Below are 8,079 nucleotides of genomic sequence, written 5' to 3'. Positions count from 1 at the left end.
TGAAATCCACCCGGGCACAGGCAGCTACGGCCTGTGGGGCACAGCCGGTGGATGCTCAGGACATCTTTACAGAGAAGCAGCAGAGTGTGCCTGTACTTATGGAAATACGTTAATAGAGAGAGGATATAAGATCAGAAATACTACTACTTCAATCCTGTGCCTTTCATTCAGCGTGGAATGGGAAGGGACTGAGGAAAGTGGGGCTGTCTTGTTCCCCTCCAAACCGCAGGCTGAGCCCGCCACTCCTGAAGGGCAGGAGCACTCAGTTGAATGCTTGACTGGCCCAGTGGAAAACCAGACCAAATTCTCCTTCTGAAATGGACTTTAAAACGGGATCCCCTGTGTCTTGGATAATAGGAATCTGAACTAAAGATCAAAAACCTGAAGGAATTCAGTCTGTGCAGAAACTGATACGTATTCGAGCTGTGCTGTGAAAAGTTAAACTTAATGATCTATTAATCAGGATTGGTGAATGGCTAAAATCTGAGCTTCATATTTGAGTTGCTTGCTTCTTGTTTTGTTTGCCATGCCTTCTGATCTGTGCGTTTGTGTGCAACAGGTCCCCAGTGGTTTACAAGCCAAAGCTGACAAGTCTGCAGCTGTGACCTAAGAACTTCACAATTTAGTCCTCTTCGTCCTCATTTCAACCTGTTCAGGTCTAAAGATTCCTTCAAGCCAGCAAGTCGTGTCATGCCTGCTGACAGGGATTGCTCTGTGGACATGTGTAGTCATCGAAAAGTCACCACATAGGTGCACGCAGTGATTCCTTTAGGCCTTATCTCTGAAAAGCTATGTAGACCAGAACATCAAAGCTGCATGAAAGAATTAGGAAAATTACAGACAACAGCTGTGTTAGAGGTGTCATTAAGTTTATGACAGAATATAATGTATCTACTTGAGTCATTTAAAGATTGTAGCATCATCTGTCATGCTCAGCTTTTATTTCATCATATTTTAGTCAATATCAGAAGTAGATGTTAAAAAGCAATATAAATCCCATCCGTGTAAGGGTAGAGTAACTACCCAGATACATGTTCCTAAGGAACGTGAACCTGGGTTTGTGTGTCTTGTCAGCCCTCTTTGGTACTCTGGGTATCTCCTCTTTTCATCATCTTACCTTTGGGGAGGTACCAGTGTTCCTTTCGTGACATTGGAGAGGTTGACAACATCACTAGAGCTCTGGAACAGAGCAGCTGGGACACCTTCCTGCTCCTGTGGGATCTGACCTGCTCCTAGGACTGGCTGGCTGGATGCCAGCCCTTTCCATCTCGCCCCTGGTACATTGCAGTTCCATTTTATTTGGCCAGTCCCAGGCAGGAAATTACTCTTTTCCATCCCACCATTTGATGGTGTTGAATTTCATGTCTTTTTCATTTTCTTTAACAGAAATGAAATGAAAATTTAATTCTTACGGTTTGCATAGCCATTCTGAAGTAGGTTTCAGACATGTTTCTAACTTCTGCTCTTTGGTTTCTCTTGCCCAAGTCTTGAAAGGATTATATCATTGTTCACTGTCCCTCTGAGCTGCTGGACATTATCCCAAGGAGTAATGAAATGAATTTACCTTTTGCAAAACAGCATTTGGATCACACCACAGCTCTACCTTGGCCACAGCGGAGATATTCTTTGGTGGGATCCTGTCTGTCAGTGGATGGAGAGATGATATGCTCTTTTTGCCAGTGTGCCGTTGCTGCAAACTTCTGAGTTCCTCAGTGCTTTTGAGATGGAAGTGTTCCCACTGCAAATTCACATTTATCCTCTTTTGGGGCAACTGTTTTATCTTGGAAACTCCCTTTCCAAACTTTGTTTAAATAGTTCTAGATCTCTCTATTATACTGATTATGACAGGTGACTTCCCTTTTTTTTCCCCCGATCTGCTGCCAGCACCGTTTCCCTGAATTGCTGTTCAGCACCAGTGTCTCTGCAGCCATCTTACATGAACAGGCAGAACACGTTTGGCTTCTTCAGTGTGACAGGCAATACCCTCTCACTCTTGAGGGGCTCTTGTTGCAGTTGAAAGCAGCAGTTTGCTCTGGTGCACATAACTTTCCTGATAAATGACCTGTAGATTGGTGGTTTGTCCAGCCTGTACATGTGGAGCTTGAGGCACACTGTACTGCTCTTCTTTAACCTGTGTCTGAGTTTCTTACTCTGAAATAACCCCCAAATCCCCTTGTAAAATGAGTCTTTTGATTCCACACTGGACAAATTTTGTGTTTCTAGGTTGGCGAGTGAGAGTTCCCATGCAGTCCTGTATAGTGTTTGCTGGGTCCTTAGTTTGGCATGTTATTTTGCTAAGCTTCTTTCCAGTGGAGTCTGGGCTGTACCCTGAGGTCATTTAACTGCTTATTTATATGGCCCTTGTTCTCAAAATTGGAGATAACTGCTTCTAACACCTGTGTGGGCCTTGAATCAACAGTTATTCTTTGTCTCCCCTAGTTTTTAAGAAACTATCCTTCCAAGCCAGTACTTAATGGGTGAGTTGCCGTAGTGGTAAGTACTGTATTCTGCACCAGACAAGTGCCATGAGTGTAGCAAAGTCTTTTTCTCACTCCTATTAGGTTTCCTGAGTTAGCTGTTAGTGGCTTTATTCTGTGTTTATGTACATGAAGAAATGTAAACCTCTGCATTGTATAAATGAGGTTTTCACTGTCAGAGTGAAATAATCACTGAAGGCAGTGGAAAATAAATCGGAGAACATCACCAATAATCCTCAGGGTGTTACTGGTCCTTCCCTTATCCTTCCTTTTTCTACAAGGGAAAAATAGCATCCAACACTGTCTCTGGGTACAAGGTCCTCTGTATAAGTAATGACAGAAATTGCTGAAGTTCTTGGTCAGTGCTGTTTTTCTACTGAGTGTTTGCTTTCAACATACTTCTCTTAAGAAGTCTGTGTGCAGTTACAGGCCCTGAGTGGCGTGGATCTCTTTTCCATTTCCCTGAATGTATCGAAGGATTTCAAATTACCTTCCCTTAATGGGCTGTGAAATTCTGGTGTTGCCTTGCAGCTTTTTGGTTCATTCCTTCATGTTGTGGCACATGCTGGCCCTGCCATGTGATTCGCTCTGATTATCTCCCTGGACAGAAAGGAAACTTCCTGCCATGAAATACACTACTCTCTTAAAACAGCATAAGGTATTTTTAAATGGAGCATGCTTGTCTTACTCACAGAGAAGAGCTGCATTATTCGTCAAAACATTCTGCCTTTTCTTGGGAATGAGTTGAATCTCAGGGTCGAGTTAATACAATATTAAGTTAATACAAGCCACTAAGTCAAAAATTTAGAAAAATTTGCCCCTGGCTTTTCCTAGTAAGGAGTTCTGCCTTATGTGACCTGGGGTAGAACTGTTTCTTGTGTTCATAGTCATGTCTGTCCCACCTCTCCATCATTCGTGTCAAGTAGCAGAGCAATTTGCTGACTGAATGCAAAGAATTCATGAAGCGAGACTTCTCTTCATGGAAGCATCTTTTTCTCCTATGTTGGGAGACCTAAATTCTGCCTTTCTCCTCTCAGGAACAGTCATTTAATGAGCAGTCAGCGAATCAATCCTTACAAGACACGCAGACCAAGATGTTCAAATGCGAGTACCTAAACGTGTATGGGAGGCATTGGCATAAAAGTTCAAAGACCTTTCCTGTAGTGCCAAGTGTCAGCCTCTCGCTTCTTTGTCTCCAGGGAAAGTCACATCATGGATTTAAATTCATTATTTTGGTCTACGTACCATTCTCAGTGAGACACTGGCTGTCAGAAGTCACTTTGTAACTGGGTCTGCAGGACAATGGAAAGGGTAAGAATAGATGAGAGCAGGGAGACATCTTGAAGTGAGAACCAGGAAATTGTCAGTGGTGGATGGTGAGGCTCTTCCACTACCAGTCAGGCTCCCCCAGTCCTGAGACCAGCTTTGATTAATGAACTAAGCAAAGAATGGAATTGGCAGACATGAAAAAAATGTAAAATGTCAGTATAGCATTACTTCACCACCTCAGGCCTCAGATAGAAAATACTCTGTGTCTTTGTGAGAATGACATGCAGAAGAGCCCACGAGAAGCTAGTAGAAGAGGAGTGATGGTGGTGTCTTAAAAGAATTTAGCTGACAAACCTGGAAGAGTTGCAAATGGCAGGAACTGATCATTTGTCAGAGATTTACAGGTTGGATAGTTTTCCACAGGGGTGCTGAAAAAGACCCAAGCCTGGAGGCTTCCTTCTTTCTAAGATGTGATAGCATGACAGTTTTAGTGGCTTCTACCAACATGAGAAGGTATGCAAGCTTCTTGACAAGGTGACTAACTAGCAGAATTTCTGTTTTTCATGAGTAAATAGTTTTCCCTGTCTCATTATTTGAAATGTGTGGAGTATGTTAGCTGTGGGTTTTTGCTCGGATCAGAGTGTCTTTTTTAACCAGCCTGGTGGATGTGCCTAACATGGGCAGCTCAAGTAATTTCAGTTTGGCAAATTTGCAAGCAACCAAAAACATGATCTTGTAGTGAAAAGCTTACAGAAATCTCATGAACAGGTGCCACATAGAAGTAGCATCTGAGCAGGTTGAGCTGTGGTACGAATGAAGAGATGAGCAGCCGTATCTCGTCCAGAACACATTTGGGGGGTGCTAGGGAGGGAGCAAGGCTCTACAGGTTCTTCCCATTAAAACATCTCTCAGTGATGAGTGACAGTAGATAACTGCTCCTCTGGTGTGTGCTGTGAATGCTACCAGGTGTTAAACATCTTTTGTGAGCTCAGAAGGTGTTCATCTGCCCTAACTTTAGATGTAGACAGGTACAAGGTGTACACAGAACTCTGGACTGCCCGTCTGCACTATGTGGCGTCATCAAAGACAGACTTGGTTGCCTTGGTGGGAGAGAGTGAGGGGAACTTTACAGATGCATAGCATCTTCTTAGCCTGTGATAGTTTGCAGGAAGCTAGTCGGTCTGACAGTGGCAACCATGAAGGCAAGAGGTAGTGTGAGGAACAAAAGTTCCGTAGCAGCAGACGATAGCAAAAAGCTGTCAGTCAGCGCTGTGTTAGTACACAGCTCCCTAGACTGTCCCTAGCCTGAGGTTCTTGTGAGGTAAAAAAAACCAAAGCTCTGGGGCAATGGCCTATTTTTTCAGCAACTTCACCCTGAAGGTATTTATTCTCGATGCTCAGATCTTTCATCCAGTGTGGTTATTTTCATTAAGAGAAAGCAACTCAGAAAAGGTTTTATCAGCACAGTTGCCAGTTCCGTCACCTGATTGATGGTTTGACCAGTCTTCAGCAATCCTGTAATCCCATCAGTGTCCAGTTTGGAGGATGTGTGGAGATGTCATCATGCTTGTTCAATACATCCTGAGCTCCCCTTCTTCATGGGGTCTGGCTTTGTCCAGCGCTAATGATCTGGATAGTGCATGTTCTTTTCTCCCATGAGCTTGTATATTTTAAAAAGTCAAGACCTTTGCTCTGTAAAGGTGGCTTTGCCTGTGTGCCTCTCCCAAACTATTTCTCTCCTCCCTCCCCACCTAACCTGACCTGACAAGGGAGTGCAAAGTATCTGTGGGCTCACAAGGAACGCGGTAGTGTCATGTTTCCTACAGGCATGTTGGATAGTGGGTGTGTGAAAGCCAGTGACAAGACACTGTCTCCAACCTGTGCTAAAAGTCACCTGAGATGCCATGGTGGCAGCTGAAACATAGGAAAACACCAGCATTAATGGCATTAGTGCAAAGTTGCAGGCAGATGGCTAACCCTGGCCTGAGGTTAAATGGAGGAGTGACTGCCAGGTGCTTCGGAGGGTGGAGAGGCTAAAGGGGTCCAGCCCTCACCCGGGGCTAAGCAAACAGAGCAAGAAACAACCAGACAAAGGGGTGAGAGGTAGTGTCAGCCCCGCCTTGGATAGAGAGTGCCCAACGGCAGTACTGCCTGACTGGGATCACTCACCAAGGCTGTAATTACTGAATAAGGGTGCAAAATCAGCAAAACTTGTGCCTGTGTGGGAGCAAATGGGAAGGGGAAAGAACTGCGGTGGGTTGGTCATACAGCAGGGGGAAATGGGGGCAAAATAGAGGGCAAAGCAAAGCATGTGATTGGGGCTGTTGGGTTCCGGGATGCACATCAGATCAGATGCAGTCAGGAGCAAGACAGTAAATCTGCTGTGGCCATACGAGAGGGTTTGCCTTGCTTCTGCAGCCAGGGGGGATGGGATGCAGCACCCACTGCCACTGAACAAGTTCCCTGACAGTGTCTGCAGTAAGTGTAGGTCAAATTATCATCTCAGTTCATCTGAATCTCAGAAGAGACCTTCTAAGGAATCTCATTTGTGTCCACAACTGTCTGCTGAGTCCTCCATTCAAAAGAACTGGAGCAAGGAGGAATGTCAAGAAGTGTCCCCTCTTCCCACCTCCTGCAGAGAGCTCCCTGCAGGCCCTTCCCCAAGCTGCTGCTGGCAGCGTCTTTTTGAATTCAAGGCAGTACATCTCCTCACAGACCCCACCACAGACTCCACAGCACACCCAGGCATTTGGCTCAAACTGGGAGGTGACCCTTGCCAGGAGGAGCTCTGCCATCTCCAGGCAGCAGGGACGTGTGCCACTGGACCTGTCAGTGCACCTCAGTTGGCACCAGAAGCCATCCTGACTCCAAACCCTACATGGGGAAGCTGCCTGAAAAATGAGGGAAAACTTTTGCATCAGGAGTGACTCAGGGCTTTGGTATATTGTGTTCTCAAATATTTATTTCAATGTTCTTATAAATGTTTTATTTGAAGAAAAATATTGTAATTGGCCAATATTCCACAGAATCTAAATATTTTGCTCTAAGACAGTACTTCTTTCCCTTGCTCACAGAGATTTGATTCTTTGCTGATTACAGGGTTCAAGCTCTGGGCATGACGAGGGCTTCCCCCCACGCCACCATCTGTTTACATGTGACTAAGGCCTTAATCCAACTACTGTCATAGCAAGGGAGAGAAAAGGCAATTTATCCTTGGTTAATCCTGAAAAATAGCTTTTCATCTGACAGACTTTTCCACTGAGAACAAGGAAGATGGGAAGAGTACACATGGGAAGAGGATGGGACAACTGTGGGGCAAAAGCCGAGCCTCCCTGTCCCACTTGTGCTGTCTGTGCAGGGAAGGGGACACTTGCCAGGAACAAGGTGCCCTTGCAATAGAGGCCACGCAAGCTCAGAGCTCATGCAACATGAGGAGCCCACGGAGTGGTGGGGAGCAGGCAGTGCAGACTGTGTGCCATGTCTGGGGCTTGTTCTTGCCAGCTCCTCCTTGAGTCTCACCAAAGCGGAACAGCCTGTGGAGGCGATTGCCTTCCCTCTGGTTTGGCAAAGGTGTTGCCGGCTTTATAGTGCTGACTATAGTATAGACTTTGTGTAGTGCTGACTATAGTACAGACTTGGATCCATTGTATGGCCTCAGCAAATGCTGCTGATGTCCTTTGTCATTCTGCTAGGTTCGCCTTACCACCCGGGGCCAGGAAACATCTTAACAGGTACTGGGAGAAGAGAAAGAAGCTTGTACCAACAACTTGCTGATTTGCAGGATGGCAAAAGCCTGTACATTTCTAAGAATGAAAGGTAAATACTGTGAGTGAACCAGGAGAAGCTTCACTTTGTGACAGCTGGTTTTTGCGTCCCACATCACAGCTGTTGGAGCGGGGACAGGAACAGGACATGTTTTGGGTAGCTGGCAGAACAGCTTCCGTGAGGGACCAGACACAGCACAAGATGCCTCCAAACATGGGCACAGCTTGTGAGAAATGTGAGTTTTGGTGAAAGGTTATTGTAAGATTTCTGCATGTGCCATCATACTGATGAGCAGAGAGAAGAAATTGCGTAGCAGCAGGTCAGTCACATATTTCTAGCTGGGTTATACAGTGTGTTTTGCTCTGAAAGATGGCTGGTGTTCAAGAGGTGTCTGTGGAGATATCAAGATAGCAAAACTCCTCAAGAGAGAGCAAACTGCAGCATTCAAAACTATAAATGTAAAATTCCCAGTGGCTTTTACAAGTAGAACTGGAAATGCGCCTAGGAAAAGTCCATCGGCCTTGGAGGGTGCTGTGAGGCATCTGATGCTGGGAAGGCTGGCATTCCT

Source organism: Charadrius vociferus, unplaced genomic scaffold (assembly GCF_000708025.1).
Source record: "Charadrius vociferus isolate BGI_N301 unplaced genomic scaffold, ASM70802v2 scaffold615, whole genome shotgun sequence".
Classification (NCBI taxonomy): domain Eukaryota; kingdom Metazoa; phylum Chordata; class Aves; order Charadriiformes; family Charadriidae; genus Charadrius; species Charadrius vociferus.
This window is presented reverse-complemented; position numbering follows the sequence as displayed.